At 37.7% G+C, this 27,500-nt stretch overlaps 1 protein-coding gene across 14 annotated transcripts in view; it reads left to right on the top strand.

Moving 5' to 3' along the window:
- The first annotated feature begins 5,875 nt into the window (after positions 1–5,875).
- Positions 5,876–27,500, top strand: part of lqf (epsin homolog lqf) — a 153,408-nt gene continuing 131,783 nt past the window's right edge. For 10 of the 14 annotated variants that reach the window (XM_068348305.1, XM_068348300.1, XM_068348313.1 and 7 more), the window contains exon 1: positions 5,876–5,991. The gene's annotated coding sequence lies outside the window, so the exon portion shown is untranslated. Of the gene's footprint in view, positions 5,992–6,043; positions 6,197–6,303; positions 6,605–21,249; positions 21,402–25,618; positions 25,749–27,500 lie in introns of those variants that run through there. The other 4 variants (XM_068348301.1, XM_068348302.1, XM_068348303.1 and 1 more) reach the window with 4 other exon arrangements.

The raw sequence follows: 27,500 nt of genomic DNA on the forward strand, positions 1-27,500 counted from the left end.
CCGTGATCTTTAATAAGACTTTCCTTTTCCCCAGATAAAAGACGCAAAGGCAACAACATATCCAATTAAATCTAAATTTATTGTAAGTTCTAAGCGACAATTTCGAATGGAAATAGCCCAAGTTAACTCTTGACATTTGCTTCACTGCCAAATGAAATCCTTATGACCAATTTGGTGCAAATAAACAGTTTATGTTATATTGCGTTGCGTTCGCTTTGAAAAATAGCAATTTATTGAGACCGGAATATCTATCTAATTCATGATTTTGTTTTACTGTGTTGTCTTAGTTGCATTTAGTGAGAGAATGTAGAGCGTACAGTTTTATTATTAGCATGTAGCAATTTTATTCAGATTTCCACTTTTTTTTTGTGGAATACTATATTATTATTATTATTATTATTATTATTATTATTATTATTATTATTATTATTATTATTATAAGCCAAGCCACAACCGTAGTTGGAAAAGCAAGATGCTACAAGCCCGAGGGCCCCAACAGGGAAAAATAGCCCTGTGAGGAAAGGAAACAAGGAAATAAATAAATTATGAGAATAAATAACCAATAACTCATTCTAAAAACAGTAACAACGTCAAAACAGACATGTCCCATATAGCCTATACTATCAACAACGTCAAAAACAGATATGTCATATATAAACTATAAAAAGACTCATGTCAGCCTGGTCAACATAAAAACATTTGCTCCACCTTTGAACTTTGAACTTGAAATTAGTTTTGAGTTGTTTACTGTATTCGAAATGTTCTATCCGTATTTTACCAGTGAGTTCTGATTTGAAGACCCGCTCAAGCCGTAGCAAATTTTCACTGGCACACGATCTTGCTGTTCACGTGAGCTAGGCCGTACCCTGGGTTTGTATGGGTTTGCGGTTGATGGGCATACAGCGCGGTCTGGCCCATGGCATATAGTAAAAGTTTACAGGCTGGGAAAGCAGCCACGGCCTAGACCTTGGGCGCTCAACAGAAAGTGTGTATCATTATTCTTTCCTCTGTTAGCCACCAGTGCCCTTTAAATAAATACATTTTTATTATAAATTTTTACCTGTTAATGATACGGTATTATTGTATTCGCCTTTTATCTAATAACAAGCCTCATGGTCTTACTAGTCTGTGTTGCTTCAACCCCAAGGTTTAAACATTCAGACCTTGCCTCAACCCTATGTCTTCCCTACATCTTGATTGAAGTCTACCGATCTCCTTGAATTTATGCCTAGTCCGGATCATTTGTATGGCTTCTGCGAGGCAAGATATGCCCGGGACCTTCATTTCTATTTGACTGTGATTAAACGGTGCGTCATAGAATTGGTTGGTATCTCCAAGGCATTTGACAGAATCTGACACAAGGCTGTGTTGCCAAAACTTCCACGATTTGACCTCGAATCATTTTAATCTCAGCGCTATATTTTGACCCAAGCTTTTCACTTTTGATTAGTGATGGAAAAAGATCTATTCCTTTACCCAACCTTGGTAGTGTTTCTCAAGAATCTTTTCTTTAGTATAATCAATTTTCCGTCTATTTAACAGTTACATTCACTTTATCCCATGTAATATACACATCAATACTATCAATTCAACGCAACATTTTGTCTCCCTTTAGATTCTTTTGTGGTTGTTTGTTTTTTTCAGATATCTGTGATTAATTCAGTAGTAGAATTGGTTGTGGTTTTTAATTAATTCAATCCCGCTCAATATATTAGATAAATGTCATCTTAGAAGACGTGTTTACTCTTTCTACTCCTAGGCCCAGCTCCTCTATTATGTTTGGTGATAATGATTTACTTATTTACTGCAACGAAATTTTTGAGTAACAACACAATTCACGATCCATCGCGTATTATTGTGTGTGTGTGTGTGTGTGTGTTTTACTCCAGTAAATTTTTTATTATCCTCAGCAGTCTACTTGGAATGTTAAGGCCTGTTTAAGGTGTTTCATATATTTTTCTCAAGCAAAAAAAAAAATAAAAAAAAAATATGCTACCATAAGTACAATTTCAGTAATGTGATGAGACTAAGAATTACTAGGTTAGGTTAGGTTAGGTGAGATGAGGTGGGGTACATCTCTGTCGGGGTCCCCATCAAATTCACCTAGTATCGAGTTTACAAAGAAAGTTGTAACTCAGTGTGTATATTTGTGATTTGTAATAGTATCCAGAATGCTGGAAATACCACCATAAATCCAACCAATTGACATCAAGATAATAATAAAACGTACATTATTTCCAAGTAGGTTAGACTAGACTGCTAATTCACAAGCCTAGATTGTCTTGTTGCTGTCCCAAAGGACTATTGTTCTTGCCGGAAAAGTGGAAATTAAATAGCTACGAAGTAAAAGAATTTGGCTCAAACCTTTTTATTTCACTGGCAGTCAGCATCAACACTTCGCTTCCATGTTTATTACAAGTTTTATTTCCCCGGTCTGTTCACACCCAGTTGCCTTCTTGCTTTACCAATGCTATGACTCCTCTTTTGCCTCATTCTGCCATTAGGCTGAATACTAAATGTACTTAATTTGAAATACCTATGAAAAGTTAGCCATCTCTCACTTTCCTTAGTAACATATCCATTGCTTCTTAGTGGTTTTTAATATACTACCACTCTGTGCTCGTGCTATCATTTACATAACCTTACTGTATTAAAAAACTGATAATAATACAGTACAAATTCCCTAATATCGCAAGAGGGTCTGCCCCTCTCTTTTATTCTTCTCCTGTACTTCTCTTTCTCCCTATTTCCTTAATCTTTTCCTTCTCGAGTACCTGCCTCTGGGCTATAAAATGGATTGTATCCAGGGGTACTCTTCCTTTCCCCATATTCCCCACTTCTCTATTCTAATTGTTATTATTATGTGTATTATAACCTTACTATTCCCTCTTGCAAGCACTAGGAAATTATTTCATTTGTTTCTACAGCTCCTCATAGGTATCTCCATAAATAACTGCATTCTACTCAAATAGATCCCATTCCACACGGTTTATATGTTTTTACACTGGCCTTTTTTTTTTACAATAAATTAATTAACTCGTAAAGTTTAGACAGCCATTGAGAGAGCACACCCTTGACTTAATTACATTTGTACTAAACCAGTGTTTTTTATGTCCAAAGATTCAAACACAAACTTGTATTTTATTCATAAAACTTCCAATCAGTATGACACACCATTTTCTATACCTTGCAGACTCGTCGATTTCTTCCTGAACTTTTTATCGATTCTGTTCCATACTTTATTTTTCTCTTGGTCAATATATGCTACGTTTATTTTTTTCTCTGTACTTTTAAACTTGTTAGTTTTGGGTGTTGAGTTTGATTCTTAAATGTAAATAAAAAAATAATGAAACTGATAAGACTAAATCATCGAGTAGCATTTATGACCTAAGAATAATTTGTATGGTAAGAAATGTAGATAAAAGAAGTGGTAGCCTAAACATGTGGAATGAATGTACAGATCAGAAGTGCAGGGGGATGAGGAACAACCTGAACGTGTTGGAGATATGCCATGAAAGAAGTATTAAACAAAAGGAAGGGTCTTACCATTAAGAGAGAGGAAGAGTAAGAGTGAGAAATGGGAGAATGGTGCAGTGGGTGTAGGGGGGTTATAAATGCTGCTGATGAGCCTCCTGTGTCGTTGTCAAGGAGGTAAGATTAACCTCTTTCGTCGTTGGAGGGATTAAACATTCTGTGAAAGCTCTACTACATCTGTTTCATCCACGATTCAATAGTTAAAACGATGAGACCCACAGTGACTGTTGTGATGTTTTTCTCTGAAGCTACATCCTGTCAGGGGAAATGGTGTAATGTTGTAAAAAAAGAATACACATATAATGTTTTTCATGTTCATTCTTCAATTTTCGTTGGTTTATCTACTGTCAGACTTCTTTATTTCTACATTTCCGCTAACGCTAACTTCTCTCAGATTACTGATCAGATAGAAGAAATAATCTCTGATAAACAAACCGTTTATCTTTCTGATGGAAATGAAGTTGAGAGAGAGAGAGAGAGAGAGAGAGAGAGAGAGAGAGAGAGAGAGAGAGAGAGAGAGAGAGAGAGAGAGAGAGAGAGAGAGAGAGAGAGAGAGAGAGAATCATAATTTCTTTTGCCTCGTTCCATTTTATATTCCCTTCACGCCACAGTGATGCTTACATATACTGCATTATCATCACCAAGTAGCATACTACTTTCTACATGTAACGAACAGTATTATCGCCATGGTGACCAGTTTCGAGCATACATCACAAATTTGGACACATAAATATATATATATATATATATATATATATATATATATATATATATATATATATATATATATATATATATATATATATATATATATATATATATATATATATATATATATATATATATATATATATATATATATATATATATATATATATATATGCCAGTTTACACGGCCCATCAGAAATAAAAATGAGAGCTAAATAGTCATAGATGTGCACCCACCTTTCACTAGGAAATGATCAGAAATATATATATGAAGATCATACTATCAGTTTAGTGAGATCGGTGTTACTCTGTGGACATGAGTCATGGTATGACAATGAAATAATCTCCAATAGATTTAGTAGATTTGAGAACAAAGCCCTCAGAAGGATATTTGCTGTTAAATGTCAGGACAGGATTAGAAATGAAACTAAGAGAGATTACTCGAGTGCCATATGTGGATGAGATCATCATGAGGGGTATATGGAGATGGTTTGGGCATGCGCTTCGGACTCTCCAAGAGCGATTAGTTCACCAAACATTCAGACAAGGCTCTGGAAGAGTTGGAAGACCAATCTTACATGGCTGAGGACTATGAAGCGCTAAGTAGGAGATGATGAATGAAGAAGAATTGAATTAAAAGCTAAAGATAGAGACGACTGGCGAAATCTAACCAAGCCCCTTTGTGTCAATATGCGTAGGAAGAGATAGCGATGTGATTATATATATATATATATATATATATATATATATATATATATATATATATATATATATATATATATATATATATATATATATATATATAATGTGTGTGCATATGCGTAATTCTGATGGCACATCTTTTACAGGCGGTAGCGATATATTTTATTATTAAAAGGAGGAGATTTACCATCCCTATGAGTCAAGCAAGGTGGCGGTGTTATGCTGAGACCACACAAATAAGGCTGAACTTAAAAACAAAATTGTATGCGTCATACTTTCTTTCCTTCCACTCCGATTTCTCATAACATATGTACTTATGTGTGTATATATGTATGTTTATCGGCAACAGAACCCCTTTTGTTTCTGGGGTAGGGTCTTACAAATACCCCAAATGCCAACATACTACAATTTCTCTTATTTTTAAAACTTTAATTTTACCATGTCTATACATTAGTTATACATCCAACTTTTGGATAACCGAGTCAAACCTAATAAATGTACGTATTATGACTTCATTAAAGCTCATATAAAAGGACAGTACTTATAATATAAAGAGAAAGTAGAATGACGGCTGTATAATTACTTAAGAATATTGGAAGAGTTTCCCCTGTAAGCTTCCCCCCGAAAAGAAAGTCTTGGTTCATTCCCATTTTCAATGATAATGGAGACATTCCTCTCTTAGTCAGGGGTGCCATTCGTACGATAATTATCGTACATGTACGATGATTTTAGGTCCAGTACGATGTACGATACATACCTTAGGTATATACATATGTGTTTAATTAAACAATTATACTAAAATATTTTGAAATAAGTCGATCATGTAACTCCCTAATTATTATTTTGAAACTGTGTACGATAATTTTGGTTGAAAAACGACAATTTTAAGGCTCATGTACGATAATCCAGTCGGAATAATCTGGCAACCCTGCTCTTAGTCAACTACGGCGGAAGTTCTCTCGCCATTTTGAGGAAGCAATCCTTACTTTCTGTGTGTTTTGAAGCGCAACTTGAAACCCCAGAGTGAACCTTAGCTCGTCCTCGAAGGTAAGAAGAAGGTATTGTCTTAGAAAAGCATCCATGGAAGGCGATAGGTGGAGGGTCTAGGAAGAGTGTTCATTTTCATGTTTGTTTACGATCTGTGTCAAGGATCCCCAGTCAAGAGGAGAAGACTCGCCTTTTGTGACTTTATTTCGGAGATTGAGAATGGAGGGTGGTTCCTCGCTCTATCAGGGGCCATCCATGAGTCATTGTAAGTAGACGGCTTGGTCCAAGATGTCAGAAATTAAGTAATTCAAGTGGTTTGAATAGAAGAAAGGGTAGACCTTTTTACGTCTGCCTTTCCGGAGGTGATCAGCTGATTTTCGTGGGGTGCGTTTGGTCAAGGTGATTAGACCAGGAGGGCCACTGTGTGTCATATCCTCGCCAGAACGCCTCGTAACTTGAAGTTCAAGGTGCTTTGTGTGGCCTTTTGCCGTCTTCGTGTAAGGTCCGTCATTAAGGTCACGTTCAGACGGCAGTTTCCCTTTTCATTAATCCAGGGTTATTGCCGGGGCAGGGGCATTTGTCTGGGATTGCGCATACAGCTAATACCCTTATCTGTGAAGTTTACCGAGACTCCTTAGTGATCTGATTAGGGCAGGATTACATTTGCAATAAGGTAGGTCATTCTTTTGTTAAGTGACTTAAAATGTTGAACGATTGTTGTATGGATATTAGCAAATCCATTGGTGTGTTTTGATGGCTGTTAATTGTGGGGATAGGTTATGTTTACTTATTTAAGTATCTTGTTTCATGAGCAAGGAGTGAAATGGTAATCTGATAATTAAAAAGTATCTTTCCAATGAGTGAAGCAAGGTGGTAGTATTATGCCTGAGAGCACATAAATAAGGCTGAACTTGAAAACAAGATTGCATATGTCATACTTCATTTCCTTCCCCCTCTTGTTTCTTATAACATATGTACATATAGTATGTGTGTATGTATATTTATACACAAAAGAAGACACATCGTGTTTCTCGGTTAGGCCGGACTGAAAATGGTGTTTAGGTTAGTATGTAGCCGAAGTATTGGTTGTAATTGTTAGTCTGTTGTGTAAAGAATAGAGAGAATAGACAGTGTTTATCCTATTGCTAATGTACACCAGTCAATGATTTAACCAAATTTTACCAAACATTATATTTTTCACCACATAACGAACCATGCTTAAGGTCTTTCATCGACTTTGGCCTGAACTAACTTATCCCTGTAATATCCCATGGGGAATAACAAATGCTTAAACTGGCCTTGCTCCTAGAAATTAAAGCTCTTAACACTGATTGCATCTATTTTACAGCTTATATAATGCTACAGTTCTTTGAGTACTTATGAATTTATACAAAATCTATATTATGTGAATAATGTATATTGAGCATTTTTTGCCTCTAAATAATAGGTGGATTGTTAATAGTGTACAGTATCTGTGTGATTACTGTACTCGTATGTTTTGGTGTATTGCTAAAACATTATGCTGTACAGTTGCCCGAAAGTATTTGACTCATTGTGGCCCAAATTCACAGATCCAAATCCAACAGGTAGGCAAATAATGTACATCCAGCTCACAGTACTTTTAACCAACTTTTGTCTAATTGAAAGAGAATATTGGGTATTTTTGTTTTTGGAATGACTTTCACCTTTTCACAAACTAGACTCGAGGTATTTCATTTGGCACATAGCTGATGTTTCATGGAGGTTATTAATTGGGGTAAGGTCTTAATTTTGTTGGATTGAGTATGGAAGTGTGTGATTCACACCTTAATTCAGCTTCACCTGAATCTAAGTAAAGTTTGTAGCGCACTTATAGTCGTAGGGAAGTTACATACGGTTAAATTTACCGTAGTTATGTAGTGTTACTTCAACAGGCACTTATGACATGTTTACCGAAATGTGTATATTTAAAATATGCTTTGTGAGGAATAAGGGCAGGTATTGGTGATAGTGTTTCAGGGAATTATGTAAAGAAAAATGTAAAAAATATGCTCTACTGAATTATATATTAAATGCTGAATTTCATTTGTCGTACCTGTACATACACATTTTTTAGAGGGTACAAAGCTTTGAAAGAAAAATAAATACTAAAATTCCCCTATTGAGGGACTTTGCTTGCATAGTGCTTTAAGGAGTTCACAGTAGATGGCTCAGAATGTTATTTACAAGGACCAGTCAATTTCCAGTTGTACTTCTCCTTTCCTCTTATTTATCCTGCATTTCATTTGGTTTGATTCTGCTGCGTAACACTACTTCAGCTTTCCCTTGCTCCAATTTTCATTTACAATTTCAGATCAAATCTCTTTGTATAGCCAGTTTGTTAGAATTAAAGACTTTGTTATATTTTTGACATAGGAATTGTTTATTTGGTGCTACTATAGCGTGAGGTCTACCACACTATAGCGTGAGGTCTACCTCCCGTTAGCACTATAGCGTGAGGTCTACTGCTGAATTATTCGTCCCTCATAGATAAAACACATTTCATACATTTGTTTAAGCAATAAACACTTAATTTAAACATATCTTAGAAATGACTTAAATAGATAATTGGATTTCTAATTACATTAAAAAAAAGGAATAAAGGTAAACATAAACATGTTATTATATATTTCCATACATTTATTCTAGCGATACACTCTTCGTACATCAAACATGTTATCATATATTTCCGTACATTTATTCTAGCGATGCACTCATCGTACATCAAACATGGTATCATATATTTCCATACATTTATTCTAGCGATACACTCTTCGTACATCAAACAGGTTATCATATATTTCCATACATTTATTCTAGCGATACACTCTTCGTACATCAAACAGGTTATCATATATTTCCATACATTTATTCTAGCGATACACTCTTCGTACATCAAACAGGTTATCATATATTTCCATAAATCTATTCTAGCGATACACTCTTCTTCCATCAAACAGGTTAATCTAGCGATACACACTTCGTACATCTTCTAAGAATGACACAAATAGTTCATTGGAATTTTTTCTCGTCACCTTCCAGCAAAAATGATCAAGATGAGACTGGAACAGCTGACGACCAACACTTCGCATTCTCTTCAGAATTATCGTTTTAGCGCCCAACCACGATCACTCAATTGATATCTCTTTTAGGCCGAGGGAAAAACTGATTTAGGAGCTCCATTTGCTTCCTTTTATATGGACAGGTCACGTGGACAGGTCCCGTTTTTGATGGATTTGGGCAGTTCACATGTTCGATAGTTAGGTGCGGGTCTCCGGGATGCTGGTCACGCGGTAGACCTCACCCTCCACCTGGGTAGGCGACATATGGCGGTAGACCTCACGCTATAGTAGCACCGTTTATTTTGTGGTAGATGTATCCTAAAATATTTGGGATGGTTTTATATGAAAGAATGTAGTGAATATCATCATTTAATAAAGGAAGTAAAGTAAAGTATCAAGTTTTGATACATTTGAGTATTATTGTTGGAAGAAAATGAAAATTTTTGTAAAAAGACCTTTAAAATTTTGGCCAAACTAAAGAGTAAGGGGATGGTGTGCACTGTAGTTGGACTAGCAATTTTCCTTGTCAAAGACATTTGTATTTGTTCTTTTTATTTTACTCTGTTTGCAGGATAGAAAAGTAGACCATATCTGTCTATTTGCATCTTAGTAATGAATACTGTTTATTGTTACTACTCATATACAAACTTTTCATCCTATAAAATGGGGAAAATCTTCAGCCGAGCTGCAACTGCTATTGAATTAGTTAACGACATAGTTAACTTAAAGACTCTTCACTTTTGTCTTTTGCCGCGATGAGTACGTATGTACTATTGTGCCTATCCAAAGGTTTAAATCTTTCTATGTCTTACAGAGCAAATGATGTATGATTGGATTTCATTATTGATGTGAAGCAAGAACTTTGTAAATTCTTGTGAAAGGTTTTAAACTGCATATGCTAGACTGGCCATAGATCCACTATCTCTCTGTGCTTCTAGTAGGGGGCATGACTGCATGTAGTCGTCCCCATATGTTGATTGCAGATCATAACATCCTGTTTTATGGCAGGCTTTTTCTTTTAGAAGGAAAAAGAGGTTTGAAGTCTACGCGACCTCATCCTTGATAATGCTCAAAGCAATGTCGTTCTGGATGCCAGCTAACTCATAATCAATCAAGGTGCTGTAATGCCAAAGAGACTCAATATCAAGTTTCTTTCCACATTGATTTTAATAGTTGCTGAAGTACATGGGCATACCTCCCAGGAAAGGGAAGAAAACATTGGATCTGCTTCAGAAAGTTTTTCAGGGTTTCACAGTGTGGGGTTCCACCACTGGTGGCTACACACCAGCATGAACTGGAAGCTGTCTTGTTGCCATGCAGAACATTGTTGAGAAGTTTGACTTATTCTTCCTTAGATCTTGTTGGTAACTAAGGCTACCTCATTCCCAGTGTTTCCAGTGCCTGTAACCAAGTGATAACCCCACTGTCAATGAGGCCAATGCTAGTGAACCTCGCAGTGCAGCCAAAGCCCAAGAAAGCAGTTTAAGGCTGTTGAGTGCTTTGGACTGAACTTCTTGTCATATTTTTTCCTGAGGGTTCAGTCTAGTTGCAGCTTTGGCCCACCATTCAAGGTACATCTAACTGATTGGTTGAACATCCAGGACTCCCCAGGGAGGTGTTAGAGGGTAGAGATCATCTTCTCTCCTTTTGTTGCAATCTTGGGGCCCATGAAAAATTGGGAGAAGTCGAATCTCACACCCAAACAGAGATTGAAGTGTCTGAGTGTTTCTACTCGATGATTACATCAGCCAGCTCAGAGAGATGGTATAATTGTTTCTCTCCAAGATAGCACTTTGCAGTTTGAAGTTAGCAAAGTCTTCAATGAACGTTGAAGAAGCTCATTCCACACACATGCGTCCACCATAGGTCCCGTAAATGGTCTTAGAAGGCTTACTGGTGGGCCTCCAGGGATCTCCAAGCCATCCTGTTCCATTGGGATAGGAGGTATGGCCTGATTTTGAATGGTATCTGGATGAAGAAAATCTCACCAAGTGAACCCCTACTTGATTCACCACCTCTGTACATGCAGCTGTTTTCGGGTGCAGCAAAGAAGGCGTGGGGCTTTGTGTCGGGTGTTGTGATCAGCAGAAGAGAGGCATCTTCATATCAACATTTTGGAACATTTGGGCCTACTTGGCCATATGCTCCACTTGTCGTTAACTACCTCATTAACAATTTCAACGAGAGTTACAGGTCTGCTGAAGACATTCTCTATTTTAAAAGACTGAAATTTGCATAGCTAGATTTAGAGAAAGGTGAACCAAAGAACAGGAAAATTTGGGGTTATCAATGACACAAATTTCTTTTGATTTAATCCTGTAAAAGAATTAAACAATATTATTAAAGTTGTATATATGAGTGAGATTCAGTATTACAAAATATAGCATGAATTACCATGAAAAATAAAACTATTCCATAAAGGAGATCTCATATTTGTCAGTTTATAATTTATGATTATTTCAAAACTAGTGTGAAGTACTGTATTATGAACATGAAATATGATGGTTATATCCAATTTTCTTTAAAGAAAATATAAATGATATAAAGTAATCTGCTTAAATTTATTTCATGACTTCCCATTACAGTTTACTTTACATGTACACATCATATGTTTCTGGTGCTTTATATATTTTGATTTACAGTACTTACAAGGTACTGACCATTTAATGCTGCAGCACTTCTTTTAAACAAAACATACAACTCACTTCAAATTGGAAGATCTTTAGCATGTTTTTTTTTATAGTAATCATGTAAAATCTTGCATTTTTATTTCTTTCGTTTCGTTTATATAGTAAGTCTATCTCTATATGGGCAATATTGGGATTCTGTCATAAAGTTCACAAGACAAAAGACTGTTGAAAACCCCATAACTTGTGACACAAAGTAAAATCTTTTTTGAAAATGTTCAAAATGATGATGATGATGATTAGCTTGAAAAATATTTTTTTCAATATTTAACTTAGCCGGTGAATATATAGCTGCAACTCTGTTGCTCGACAGACAACTCTACGGAAAAACTCGCCAGCGATCGCTACACAGGTTGCGGGTGTGCCCAACAGCGCCATCTGTCGACCAGATACCCAGCTCTCATGTAAACAAAGACTCAATTTTCTCTCTGTCGAGGTGTCGACAAGACGTACTTTACTCGCTGTTGCTAAACTGGAGTTTTTCACATCTAATTGGTGAAGTACTATATTCTAGTTTTGAGCTTTCGCTGTGCAGGGTTTTTCTTCACACAAATCCTTGAACTCTTTTTGATATCGGATTCTTTGTTGATGACTTTTTGATCGTTTTTTGGAATTTCCCTTGACCAATTCAAAATGGCTGACCCTTCACAAGTCCCCAAATTTAGGAAATGCAATGCTAGGGACTGTTCTAGGCGTCTTCCGAAGGCTTCTATCGACCCTCACACTGTTTGTTCCAATTGTCGGGATAAAACCTGTCAATTGGAAGATCGGTGTGAGGAGTGCGTTGGCCTTTCGGAATTCGATTTTATCGAATTTCAAAAGTACACACGTAGGCTAGAGAGAGATAGAGTTAGAAGTTCTTCTCGTTCTATTGATATATCCTCTCCTCATGCCCCACAACCTATTCCTTCCCCTGTAGTGGTTGCTCCTAACCCCCCTCCTGGCACTCAGGAACCATCGATGGCTGATATGATGCGTGCCATCCAGGCTCTGGGTGAGAGAGTTGAGTCCCTTGCTAATGACCGTAATCAGCTCATGGCGGATGTGAAGGAGCTTAAGTGCCAAAGTGCAGTGGGAAGTGCTAAAGTGCCAAGTGATAGTGTTGTGGACAGTGTTGCGCTTGAGGGTTCGTCTGTTCGTGCCTGTCGTCCTCCTAGTCCGGGACCTCTTGCAAGCTCCCAAGTCCAGGGGAGAAGCAATGTCGTACGACGCATGGGTTCGAGAGGCTTTAATCAGCGAACAGACGTTCCCTCCGTGGTATCGGGCGTATCTACCCAAGATCGCTCCTACCTACCTAAGACGAGAGAGCCCATTTATACCTCGTCTTCTGAAGGTGTTTCTCGCAAGAAACTTTGGACCAAGGTCTCGCGACCGTTAAAACGTAAATCGGTCCCTTCAGCACAAGTCCAACGGCCCGGTTGTAGCCACTAGGTCAGTTCGGACTCGTTGCCGTCATCCGATGACTGCTCACCGCCTAAGAGAGGCAAAGCGGTACCGCTTCAGACAGTAACACCGTCTGTCGCCGCACCTGCTCCCGTAGACCCTAAGTGGTCTCTACTGCAAGACATGCAGTCTAAACTTACGTCTCTGATGCAGGACTTTCGTGCGGAGAAGGTTGCTGCCGTACCAGCTAGTGCAGTACCTAGCCTACAACCCTCCACGCGATCGGTTGTGCGTCCTGTGGACGCTGAGGTAACCTTCTCACGCACACCAGTTGAGAGAGTTCCTCCACCCATGCGTTCCAGTGTGATCTGCCAGCCGCATGTTGACGTTAAGCGACGCACGGAGGTTGCCGTTGACGTTCTGGATGTTCAACAACCGTCAGAGTTGCCTTGTTTTGACGCGGTGCGTCAACCTCCGCAACCCAGTGTGGTTTCCACTGCGCAACCCCATCAGTCTAGACAGTCTGGGGTAGACGCTGTGCGTCCCCGCGCTACCATGGTTGTTGCCAGCTCACAGACTGGGTAGCAGTTCCATGACGTTGCGTCCGGCTCAGTCACGCATGCACCAGTGCGACCGGACTCAGCGAACCAGCCGTTACCCACTCCGTTGCCGTTTCCTCATCAGTTGTCGGATGAGGAACTTTCTGATGATGATGTTGCTGCACATATAGATGAACCACAATCAGAATTGGACGAGCCTAAGTCTACTCAACCCTCTTTGGACTTTAGAAAAGTTTTGGCCATTTTCAAAGAGCTGTTTCCTGACCAGTTTGTTTCTGTGGCTCCTCGTTCTCCGCCTTCAGAGTTTGTTTTAGGCATGCCGTCTACCACTCCTGCCTTTACTAGACTCGTCCTCGCACGCTCGTCCAAGAGAGCTTTGCGGGTGATAGGAGAATGGTTGCAGTCCAAGAAGAGTTTAGGGAAGACAGCCTTTGCTTTTCCCCCTGCTAGACTCTCTTCTAGATCGAGCGTCTGGTATGCCACGGGAGAAGTTCTCGGCTTGGGAGTTCCTGCCTCTGCCCAGGGCGACTTCTCAAGTCTTGTAGACTCTCCCCGCCGCCTTGCCATGAGACGCTCAAAGATATGTTGGTCATCATCGGACCTGGACCACCTTTTGAAAGGAATCTTTAGGGCCTTTGAAGTTTTTAACTTCTTAGACTGGTGTCTAGGAGCCATAAGCAGGAAGATCTCTTCGACAGATAAAGAGACTTCCTTGCTCATTATGTCCTGCATGGACAAGGCCGTACGTGATGGGTCTAATGAGCTTGCTGCATCATTTGTGTCCGGAGTCCTAAAAAAGCGAGAAAATCTCTGCTCATTCCTTTCTGCTGGAGTTACACCGTGCCAGAGATCTGAGCTTCTCTTTGCTCCTCTTTGCTCCTCTTTCCAAGTGCCTTTTTCCAGAAGTCCTGATTAAGGAAATAGCCGCTTCGTTAGTGCAGAAGGACACTCACGATCTTGTTGCGTCCTCAGCTCGCAAAGCTCCCCCTTTGCCTACCTTGTCAGGTAGACCAAGGATGGACACTCCAGCGTCTCGATTTATTCCGCCCTTTCGTGGCAGAGCCTCCAGCAGAGGAGGTGCTCGTGCCGAAGGGAAGCGAGGGAAGAAGAAAGGATCCAAGTCCTATAAGGGCAGAGTCTGACTGCCCGCATCTTCAGACAGCAGTGGGAGCCAGACTCAAGAACTTCTGGCAGACCTGGGAGAAGAGAGGCGCAGATGCACAATCTGTGAAGTTGCTCAGAGAGGGGTACAAGATCCCTTTTGTACGGAAACCCCCTCTAGCAACGTCTCCCATCGATCTCTCTCCCAGGTACAGAGAGGAAGACAAGAGACGAGCCTTGAAACGGGAAGTGTCTCTTTTGCTAGAGAAGGGAGCGGTGGTCAAAGTCTCGGACCTTCAATCTCCGGGATTCTACAACCGCCTCTTCTTGGTTTCAAAGAAGACAGGAGGGTGGAGGCCGGTGCTAGACGTCAGTGCTCTGAATGTCTTTGTCACAAAGCAGACGTTCTCCATGGAGACCACAAAGTCAGTCTTAGCAGCGGTCAGAAGGGAAGACTGGATGGTCTCGTTAGACCTAAGGGACGCCTACTTCCACGTCCCCATCCACCCGGACTCCCAACCTTTTCTGAGATTCGTTTTCGAAAAGGTGGTCTACCAGTTTCAAGCCCTGTGCTTTGGCCTAAGCACAGCTCCTCTTGTGTTTACGAGGCTGATGAGGAATGTAGCCAAATTCCTCCATTTATCGGACATCCGAGCCTCCCTTTATTTGGACGACTGGCTTCTCAGAGCCTCTTCCAGTCGTCGCTGTCTGAAGGATCTGAAGTGGACTCTAGATCTGACCAAGGAAATGGGTCTCCTTGTCAATATGGAAAAGTCGCAACTGGTCCCATCCCAAACTATTGTGTATTTAGGGATGGAGATTCACAGTCTAGCTTTTCGGGCTTTTCCGTCGGCCCCCAGAATAAGCCAAGCCCAGTTATGCATCCAGAACATGCTGAAGAAGGAACACTGCTCAGTCAGGCGGTGGATGAGTCTGGTAGGGACGCTATCATCCCTGGAACAATTTGTGTCATTAGGAAGACTACACCTCCGTCCTCTTCAATACCACCTATCTTTTCACTGGAAAAAGGACAAGACGCTAGAAGCGGTCTCGATCCCCATTTCCGAAAAGATGAAGTCTTGTCTGACTTGGTGGAAGGACAGTATCAACCTAAGAGAGGGTCTTCCCCTGGCTGTTCAGACTCCCAACCACGTTCTCTTCTCGGACGTAGGCTGGGGCGCAACATTAGACGGTCGGGAATGTTCAGGACTGTGGAACTCGAGTCAAAGGATCATGCATATCAACTGCAAGGAGCTGCTGGCAGTACATCTGGCCTTGAAAAGCTTCAGGTCTCTCCTTCGAGGCAAAGTGGTGGAAGTGAACTCGGACAACACCACTGCCTTGGCGTACATCTCCAAGCAAGGAGGGACCCACTCACTGACGTTGTACGAGATCGCAAGGGACCTGCTCATCTGGTCAAAAGGTCAAGACATAACACTAGTAACGAGGTTCATCCAAGGCAACTTGAATGTCATGGCAGATTGTCTCAGTCGGAAAGGGCAAGTAATTCCAACAGAATGGACCCTCCACAAGGATGTATGCAAGAGACTTTGGGCCACTTGGGGCCAACCAACCATAGATCTCTTTGCAACCTCGCTGACCAAGAGGCTCCCAATATATTGCTCACCAGTCCCAGACCCAGCAGCAATACATATAGATGCCTTTCTCCTAGATTGGTCACATCTAGATCTATACGCATTCCCACCGTTCAAGATTGTCAACAAGGTACTGCAGAAGTTCGCCTCTCACGAAGGGACAAGGTTGACGCTAGTTGCTCCCCTCTGGTCCGCGAGAGAATGGTTCACCGAGGTACTTCGATGGCTAGTAGACGTTCCCAGAAGTCTTCCTCTAAGGGTGGACCTTCTACGTCAGCCACACGTAAAGAAGGTACACCAAAGCCTCCACGCTCTTCGTCTGACTGCCTTCAGACTATCGAAAGACTCTCGAGAGCTAGAGGCTTTTCGAAGGAGGCAGCCAGTGCGATTGCTAGAGCAAGGAGAGCATCCACCCTTAGAGTCTACCAATCGAAGTGGGAAGTCTTCCGAGACTGGTGCAAGTCAGTCTCTGTATCCTCGACCAGTACCTCTGTAGCTCAAATAGCTGACTTTCTCTTATACCTGAGAAAAGGACGATCCCTTTCAGCTCCCACTATCAAGGGCTACAGAAGCATGTTGGCATCGGTCTTCCGACATAGAGGCTTAGATCTTTCCAACAATAAAGATCTTCAGGACCTCCTTAAGTCTTTTGAGACCACGAAGGAGCGTCGTTTGGTTACACCTGGTTGGAATTTAGACGTGGTACTAAGATTCCTCATGTCAGACAGGTTTGAGCCGCTACAATCAGCCTCCCTGAAAGATCTCACTTTAAAGACACTTTTCCTGGTATGCTTAGCCACAGCTAAAAGAGTCAGTGAGATTCATGCCTTCAGCAAGAACATCGGATTTTCGTCAGAAAAAGCTACATGTTCGCTACAACTTGGTTTTCTAGCCAAAAATGAGCTGCCTTCTCGACCTTGGCCGAAATCGTTCGATATTCCCAGCTTATCGAATATTGTAGGCAATGAACTAGAAAGAGTCTTATGCCCTGGGAGAGCTCTTAAGTTCTATTTAAAGTGCACTAAACCTTTACGAGGCCAATCTGAAGCTTTATGGTGTTCAGTTAAGAAACCATCTTTGCCTATGTCAAAGAATGCTTTATCCTACTTTATCAGACTGTTAATACGAGAAGCTCATTCACATCTGAGTGAGGAAGACCAAGCATTGCTTAAGGTGAGGACGCACGAAGTTAGAGCTGTCGCAACTTCCGTGGCCTTTAAACAAAATAGATCTCTGCGAAGTATAATGGACGCAACCTATTGGAGAAGCAAGTCAGTGTTTGCGTCTTTTTATCTAAAGGATGTCCAGTCTCTTTACGAGGACTGCTACACACTGGGACCATTCGTAGCAGCGAGTGCAGTTGTGGGTGAGGGCTCAACCACTACAATTCCCTAATTCCATACCCTTTTAATCTTTCTCTTGAAATGTTTATTATTGTTGTTCTTTGGGTTGTCCGGAAGGCTAAGAAGCCTTTCGCATCCTGGTTGATTTGGCGGGTGGTCAAAGTCATTTCTTGAGAGCGCCTAGATTAGGGGTTTGATGAGGTCCTGTTGTATGGGTTGCAACCCTTGATACTTCAGATCCTAGGGGTCGATCAGCATCCTAAGAGGATCGCGAGGCTCCGTAAGGAAGACGTACTTAAAAGGCAGAGTAATTGTTCAAGTCGACTTCCTTACCAGGTACCTATTTATTTTGTTTTTGTTATATTGGTAACTTCTAAAATGAAATAAAAAACTCTTAGCTCATAAAAGTGTAAACATATATTACTGGTCTCTACCCACCATCCTGGGTGTGAATCAGCTATATATTCACCGGCTAAGTTAAATATTGAAAAATGTTATTTTGATTATAAAATAAATTTTTGAATATACTTACCCGGTGAATATAAATTAAATGACCCTCCCTTCCTCCCCAATAGAGACGCAGTGGGACGAGGAGAAAATTGAGTCTTTGTTTACATGAGAGCTGGGTATCTGGTCGACAGATGGCGCTGTTGGGCACACCCGCAACCTGTGTAGCGATCGCTGGCGAGTTTTTCCGTAGAGTTGTCTGTCGAGCAACAGAGTTGCAGCTATATATTCACAGGGTAAGTATATTCAAAAATTTATTTTATAATCAAAATAACATTTTAATTGATAGACAGCTTAGAAATGGCGGGTACATTTTGGTAGCTGTTTCACGATAAATTTTCCTAACTTCGTCTCTTCTTTATTCTCGGTTAAGCTCTGTGTAAGTTATATACTGTATTCTATTGTGCTGAGTTTTATTGCATTTTTTATTATTTCTGTTATGTGAATTCAGCATAAAGTACTGTTGTCTGTATAATATTCTATATATATATATATATATATATATATATATATATACACAGTATATATATATATATATATATATATATATATATATATATATATATATATATATATATATATATATATATATATACTGTGTATATATATATATATATATATATATATATATATATATATATATATATATATATATATTATATCTATATATATCTATATATAATTGGTATATGTACTGTATAATTTCTTGGGATTTGAAATGAGTGTTTTTCAAGGAATTGCTTAAACTGTACAGTAGTCTCATTGTATGATGCATGTTATTGATTTGCTTTGGCTTACTCATGCAATTTCTTTCATAAATGAATGTGTCTGGATATTTGATTTTCCTATTGATTTGTCCCGTCTGCCATTGTATTGATTACACGTAGTACGGCATACATTCATACCTCGTGTTGAGTTGTTTTTAAATTTGTTGCTTTTTAGAAAAAAAAATTTCCTTCTATAAGAATTATATGATTTATTAATATAGTTGAAATTTTGAACTATTGAATAACATATTCTATTAGCAATGATATTGTACTGTTAAGTAGGGTTTATTTAGTCTTTTGTGGGGTTAATTCGTGTTGTGATATTAGGAAGACAATTAACAAATTAGCAGGAGGTAAAACTTCAAGAAATTGTAAAATAAAGTTAAGATGTCATGAATGTTTATAGGCTTAATTTAGATTATAAATACTGTAACTTGAAATTTAAAGTCATGTTGTAAGGTATATTCTTAATAATAGGAAAGTAAGCTCATTATGTATAGAGACTGAAAGGTTTCGGTTCAGATATGATTATTTTGGTTAAATCTTGAATATTATTGTAATATAAGACTGTTTTCAAGAAGTTTAGAAGTGATATATCATCTTCATTCTGTAAATTGATGCTATAATTGGAAAAGTTAGTTGATTATTTTTATACAGTACCAAAGTTTAAAACCTTGAACAAGTTTTATTTATAGACGGCCTTTAAAATATTCAGCACTATACAGTACAAAGATTAAGGCAGTTACTGTGTGTTTTTATTGAATTTGAAAGATATGAAGGTCATTGGTTTTACTATGAACAAGCATATTTTAGTTTAATTCTGAAGTGGTTGTCTGGTGTGTATTGGTCATACAGGGTAATGAAATATTTTGAATTACACATAGTGAAGGGGTTGTTTCCAAGTGAAACTATGGCAGTGTGGCCTCTATGTTTATAAGGGCTTTTGGTATCAAGTAATAAAAAAACTTGAGTTGATCTTGACATGGTTCTTTTTATAATTGCTTAATTAGGTTAAAACAGTATTAATGCAATGTGAGAATGAATAATTTATTCAGCTTCCTTGTGCAAATTATGATTGCTATTCTGGTACATCATTGTAGATGCATGTAAAACACTAAACTTTGCTCTGTTATATGTATATCCTTTTCTGATAGAGATTTGTTTTGTATTTTCCAGTTTCTTAAGAAAGTAGTAGTATGTATGGTTAGTCAACGATATGTTAAAGAAGCCATGTTGTGAGAGATAATTTTTTAGTGACTAAACTGTGACCTTCCCCTTGTATTTATTTTAATAGTGTCACTGCTCATGGTAGTGGATCATCCTATATTTTTTTTTTTTTCACTTGGTGGGAGTACTGTATTTTGCTGTGGATACTGATTTATTTGTTGTCATTGTACATTAACATTAAAATTCAATACAGTAGTTATCCTTTCGGTTTTATAACCTCGTCTATATTGATCTGTCATAAATTTGTAGTAATTTTCACCCCTTACCAGTTGCAGGGGACTATTCCACCTGCCTTGTATCAGTGTGCTTGTTATAACTGACTTGTGGTAGACAGCTGGATAGACGAGTAGTAGTATGATAAACTACTGTAATTCTCCGTTTACATTGACAGTTGGAACTGAATAAGGCTGATGAAGAATGTGAATAAAGATTTATGGCAAGATGATTTAGACTTGAAAGAAAGGATGAGTTAAGTTGTTACTGCAAGATGAAAATGAACTGCTAAATGTTATTAAAAAATTCTAGTACTATATCACTATTATGTTAATAAAAGATAGGAATTGATAAGAATTATGGGAATAATCAGCAACATTTTATAATTGGTACCCCAAGAGAGATTTATTTTTAATAACTAATACAATCATAACATGATTGAAAGATTGTTTTTTTTTAGTGTTTTCAGTCAAACTTTGTATAAAGGTAGATCATCATTCATTGAGAAGCTTGAAGCGATAGCATCCCACTGTTCCATTAGTGCTCACAATCCCCCTTCCCACCTTTTTATTTGTCCTTAGGTGAGATGGAGATATGAAAGACAGTAGACTTCCCACTAAATACATCGTATCAGGAGAAAATTGTGGGTTATTTACCCTAGCGAGAACTGTAATGGTGTATACTTTAACATTTCACTATTCAAAATGCTGTTACAGAGCATGTCTGTTCAGTTTCCTGTCTTTACACTAATTTGCTTTTGTCTGTTTCCGTATTATTAATCTAATTCATTGCTTTGTATTGTTTGCTTTAACTTAAGTGTATATGTCAGTAATCTTTTTCTTTAAAATTCTAAAGGTTGCTCATGTGGGTCAGAGGCAAGGGACATGTTGAACTGTCACACAATGTCCTAGAGACCGAACATAAACACACATGATTGGTGCTCAACCCCCTCTCCACCCAAGCTAGGACCTGGGAGGACCAGGCAATGGCTGCTGATGACTCAGCAGGTTAGACTTATATGCTCTCCCAACCCCCCAACCCCCTCTTCTACCTCCCCACCCCCCCCATATTTGGCTCACAAGAACAGTAAGGTTGTGGACACTAATAAAAAAACTGTTGACCAGCAAGTATGGTGCTAACTCAGGGCTCAATTGTATAAGTCAACAACTTTCACATAAGGTTACAGCAACCCGTTTCATTGCGTTATAAAATTTATAGATTTTGCTATAAAAGCACTTCAAATTCACTTCTATAATGCACTGAATTCTGTAATTGTGAAGGATTTATAAAAAAAAATGTCCTTGGAGTGTCCCATAAATGGATGTGCAAAATTGAAGGGAAATTGCAACCATTGCTAGTGTCCTTTATTATGACAGTGATATTTTATGCTAAAGGAATTTCAAATAAAAAGAGTATATGGCAGGGTTCTAGTTGCTATATATGCTTTGTAGGAACTTGAGTACTTATAGTCAGTTTTGTTTTTTGTTTCTTTTTTCACGTTTTACTAGAAATTGTTTTCTTGTTATGCTTCAAATTGATGTGTATTTTGTAAGTTGTATCGTCTTTTGTGTAGTGTGAAAATACAAACTTGCATAAGGTTAAAACTTCATGTAGCTTTTGTATGTTCTCTCTGAAGAGGACTAAATGTAGCTATACCTGCGTCAGTCTCCTTGTTTAGGATCAGACCCAAGTGCGACGTCAGGAGACTAGGGTAATCCTATTTCTTGCACTTCTTTGGCTTTGAGGAATTAATGGCTGTCCGTATGCATGTGATTCTGTCTTAGATGTGGGACAGATTTCTTAATTATCTTCTTGTATTTTTTTCAGGCTTAGATATATGTATATAGAATAATGTTTGTGCATTTGTTTATCTTGTAGACAGGGTCCGTTTTGGATTTAGAGATTTGTGCAGATGACCTACATAACTTTCTGTCGAGAATACTGTAATAGGAAGTTGATAACTGTTTTATTGCTAATACCTAAGTGCATTTCTAATAATTCAAAGTAAATTGAAGATAGAAGGAATTTTTGTGGGTGATTACCTTAATTGTAGTTAGAAGCCTTTATATTCTCACTTTGGGATGGTCATCTTATGTTGTCGTTTGCTTATGCATAGCCTTTTAACTCTGGATCAAAAATAATTTTGTTTTACTATATTTTCCCAGATTCTGTGCATTTCATTAAACCTATTCCTTTTCCTTCCTTCATGAATAATCTTAAACAATGCTAAACTAAATTAACGAGGAAACCAATATAGTTTTTATTAATGAAAAAACAACTGCTTAAGATTTTCTCATTTGAGGGATGTCTTGTTTTTGAATTGTGTTAATATTTCCTTTGTATAAAATACTTTGTTGCTATTAAAGAGTTAATTGATGAAAATGCACACAAAATTGAAAAGGTTTGATATCTATCTATCTTAAAATTGAAAAGTGATTTCTCTTTCTATCTTTTATGAGATAAAATTGAAAGTAGTTAGCTAGTGCCTTTTGCCACATTTTGCATAGGTTAAACATCACTCAGTATTATAAACAATATATCACCTGTTGATAAACACACTAGTGTGACTTGAGAATATAATCATTTATATAAAAAAAAAAAAAATTCTTCTGTATTTTGGCTCTTGAAAAGTTTTTCTTGATACTTGAGTAGTCTTCCTGGAAGTTAATTTTACCAGGCCTTGATGGTATGCAAGGCTGACAAGTATCTGCAACTTGGGCTGTTGCTTTGGGGCCCACCAGATCTTGTTTTTAAGAGTCTTGAAAGTATGATATACTGTATGGGAAAAATGTGAAAATGATAATTAAGAGATTGTCAGATTTTTTTAATCTAGTCATTAATTCTTTTTTTAGTGATGATCAATCTGTGAAAATAATTGGTAAATATTAAAAACAAATACACAGTATTCCTCATATGGCTTTGATGCTGTCAGTGGTCCTCATTTGGTGTACTGGAGTACAGGTAATTATTCTTGGATTGAATTTGGGTTTTGGGCCATAAGTTCTGTCACTGGAGCCTTGGAGGCCATTCTGTAGTTATGAGGGAAACTCCAAAGCTCCGATATAAAGTAAACATTGATAGGTTGAACAGCAAAGTGAAAGAAAGGAAATGGGAATAGAGGTTTAGGAGAAAGCTGAAAGGACACTTCAAAATCCTTTCAAGTAATGCAACACTGCATTTCTTGCGGTGACCCAACGACACTATCTCCCCTGTGTCTGTTCAGGCCATAGCTGCACTCACTGTTAAGCCATTAACTTTACCTCCTTTCAAGTTTTCGTTTTTCCATCATGCTGCCTAGCCTCATTTAATTTTTACTTCATAGTGCAAGTTGGGGTTTTTTCCATGGTATCGCCTTGGCTCTGATTGGCCTTCCAGGCTCCAGCACCATATCATATGACCCAAATTCATAAGTCTAATAAAAAGAAATATTTATCACTGTACTTCCATTCTGTCTGGATGAATTACCTTCGTTGGAAAATTATCACACTTGTGAAAGGGCTGCATTCTATCGATGTTAAGTACCATTCATTAGAATTAAGGAAAGATTAGGAAAATTGGATTGTATTGGAATCTTATGCACCAGTTTATATACACTATTATGATAAAATCTTTATTTCTACATTTACAAGTTTTTTATCCTTTGAAAATTACAATATTTGAATATTGAACCTGTAAATGGCTGAAGTTCAACTATATTTGGTAACAATTTTCATTTAGGGTATCATTTGTTCTTTTATTTCATATACACAAAATACTGTTTATGAACACTGTATATGGTGTGGTATGGCATTCCTATGAAGAAAAGTCAGGATGTCCTTAGCTGTTGAATATTTGGGATTTGCTTAATTTCTTTGACTTTAGTCTTTGGTGTTGAAGATTATGCTCTTGCAGTCTTTTAAGCCATTCTTCTTGTGGTGGTATTAGAAATTATGACTAAACTTGTAAGTTGGAACTCAAACAATTTACTATAGTAATGTATTTCAGTGACTTGCATGGAATTCACGTTTTTGAATCCTTCGAAATAAGATCTGGACCATGAAATAGAAAATTAGAATTTACACTCTGTAATACTGTATACTTATTCTCTGCCGGCATCAGATTGTGTCACTAAGTGGAGCAGTATTTTTGCAGGGCTTTTAGGCTTATCTTTACTCTCCATAGTTGTCCTAAATTTTTTTTGTGGCTTCCCTTGGAATACTGTATTCTTCTATGATTATGATGTTTATGTACGGTTTCAGGAGTAAATGGGTTTTTACAGTGTTTTCATATCAAAATGTATTGTGTTTGATTTTTGCAAGGATCTCCCTATTTCTTGTTGTTCTTGGTGGAATTAGGTCAGTTGACAAGTTTGATAGTTTTTCTCCAAATTATTTTATTAATCTCGTTTGGTTGATCACAAAGTGTTCGTCACTATAAAATGAAATTCCTGGCTAGTAGTTAGGCAGGGTTACAATTTTATATGTAGAATATTTAACATTTCAAATCTTTTTAATGATGAATATTAAAAGTTTAGTACAGTATTTTGATGTAGCACCATGCTCTTTAGGTGCTCTTGATGAAAATCATGATAAAATGATTTGGGATTTACATAGTTATTTTTTAGATAACGACCAATTTTGAGATTTCATGTTTATGCAATAACTGCTTTTCATGACTTCATTGTTTCTTAGAATATCTGAAACAGATACGAAACCTCTTACTCATTTCATAAACTAATGTAATCAGAGTTGTACCATGCTTGTGATTGATTTATTTACTCTATAGTGTTCTGACATCATGACAACTCTTCTAGGAGGACACTCCAAAATCAAACCATTGTTCTCCAGTCTTGGGTAGTGTCATAGCCTCTGTACCATGGTCTTCCACTGTCTTGGGTAGTGTCATAGCCTCTGTACCATGGTCTTCCACTGTCTTGGGTTAGAGTTCTCTTGCTTGTGGGTACACTCAGGCACACTATTCTATCTAATTTCTATAGGAAATATCTATTTCAATGTTACTGTTCTTAGGATATTTTATATTTCTTTGTTTCCTTTCCTCACCAGGCTATTTTCCCTGTTCGTGCTTCTGGGCTTATAGCATCCTGCTTTTCCAACTAGGGTTGTAGCTTAGCAAGTAATGAGAATAATAATAAAAGGAAACTGTAAGGTGAAGTATATTAGTTGCGCACATTATAATAGAAACTACCATGGCTTCCTGAAAGTTAGGAAGCCATGGTAATGTAGAAAATGGGGCCTTTGTGTACAAGACCTTAGTTTGCTTGTGAGCTGAGTGCACTGCAGTGTGGCCCAAGAAAGTTCTGTGAATATATTTTATGAGTTTAATAAGAGGATTGTGTTCGTAAGGAGATATTAGAGGTGTGTATGTATGGGGTATTGTGATTTATTGTCTTGAAATTATTTACAATTTACTATGCTGTAGTTATGAGATAGTATTGATATGTGATGTTGGTGAGCAGCCTCATATGCGCAGTTGGTAAGTTTCTGCTGTTAGTTTTTGTGTACAGTACTCTTTATTATAAATACCAGTTATATCTAAAATATTAATGAATTATGCAATACAGTATAGGTTACTTTTAGAATATGTACTTTTGTCCTCATTTTTCAATTATTTTTTTTTATATCTAGTCCTCTTATTGAAGGAAATAAGTGAGAATTATGAAATAATTAGAAAAAACAAAATTTAACAAAATATTCTGGTATTATTGGTGCTAAATAATTAGTAAATGATTATTCTACATATATACAATCCTTGAGATTACAGTACAGTGCAATACATAGATTTTTACATTATATTCATGCTGTATCAGAGTAGCGTTACAGTACATTCTCAATTAAAGGAAGTTTATAATAAAGAACTTGCTCAATTTTCTTTTATATCATTACAATACTGTATTGGATCCTTGCAAAGACTTTACATTTAGGAAACATTTTTCATGAAGTTGTTGTTCTTGCATTACTGTACTTTTTTCCTAGTGTTAATTTCTTATTTGGATAAATTTCACCAATGTAATGGTATCGGTTACTGGCATACAAAGTACAGTAGTATATTTGACTCAGAAACTTGAATATGTGGATGCATGCAAGTCTTGTATCTATGAATGTAGTACACCTGGTTATAGATTGATAGTTGCATAGAAATGACTAGTCTATAGATAATGTAAATATGCTCTCATAAATTTTAACCCTTTTACCCCCAAAGGACGTACTGGTACGTTTCACAAAACCCATCCCTTTACCCCCATGGACATACCGGTACGTCCTTGCCAAAAAAGGCTATAAAAATTTTTTTCATATTTTTGATAATTTTTTGAGAAAATTCGGGCATTTTCCAAGAGATTGAGACCAACCTGACCTCTCTATGACAAAAATTAAGGCTGTTAGAGCAATTAAAAAAAAATATACTGCAAAATGTGCTGGGAAAAAAATAACCCCCTGGGGGTTAAGGGTTGGAAATTTCCAAAGAGCCTGGGGGTAAAAGGGTTAATGACTTCATTTGGTCTGCCTCATCACCATATGCATAATTCGTGTTGCTGAAACTTTTGGACAATCCCCTATGTAATAATTTTTTTTCTGTCTTATAGAGCATTTGGTTATACACCTTGATGAGATGTAGATGAGGGAATGGTAATAATCCTTCGTTAAGTATTCCTCTGACCCACATTGACAACTGGTATAAGATCATTACACATTTAGTTAATAAGTACCACTTGTGTGTAGATGATATGCCTTGATAAGATTAGCATAGTTATTAATCCCTGACTGACAAATTCATAGGACTATTTTTTTTCCCTCAAAGTACCTATCTAGGTGTTTCAGTCCATCCATCTGATCATTTAGTTATTGTACTGTTCATCTGTGTCATTCATTTATCAGTATCTGTTTTGCTTACCTTTTCATAGAAATTCTCCCTAATATTTGAAGGGATTTCAATCAAACTTAATACACAGGTAAACCATCATGCATATTTATATTTTGGGATCACCCACCCAAATGTCTGTTTGGTCCTTATTTCATGTTACTATTACCTTGGCTTTATGATTGCAGCACTGCTTAAAGATTTTCAGTTGTTAGGGCAAAGGTTTCGCTCAAGGGTATAGATACAGTATG

The sequence above is a fragment of the Palaemon carinicauda genome, chromosome 24 (genome assembly GCF_036898095.1).
Source record: "Palaemon carinicauda isolate YSFRI2023 chromosome 24, ASM3689809v2, whole genome shotgun sequence".
Lineage (NCBI taxonomy): Eukaryota > Metazoa > Arthropoda > Malacostraca > Decapoda > Palaemonidae > Palaemon > Palaemon carinicauda.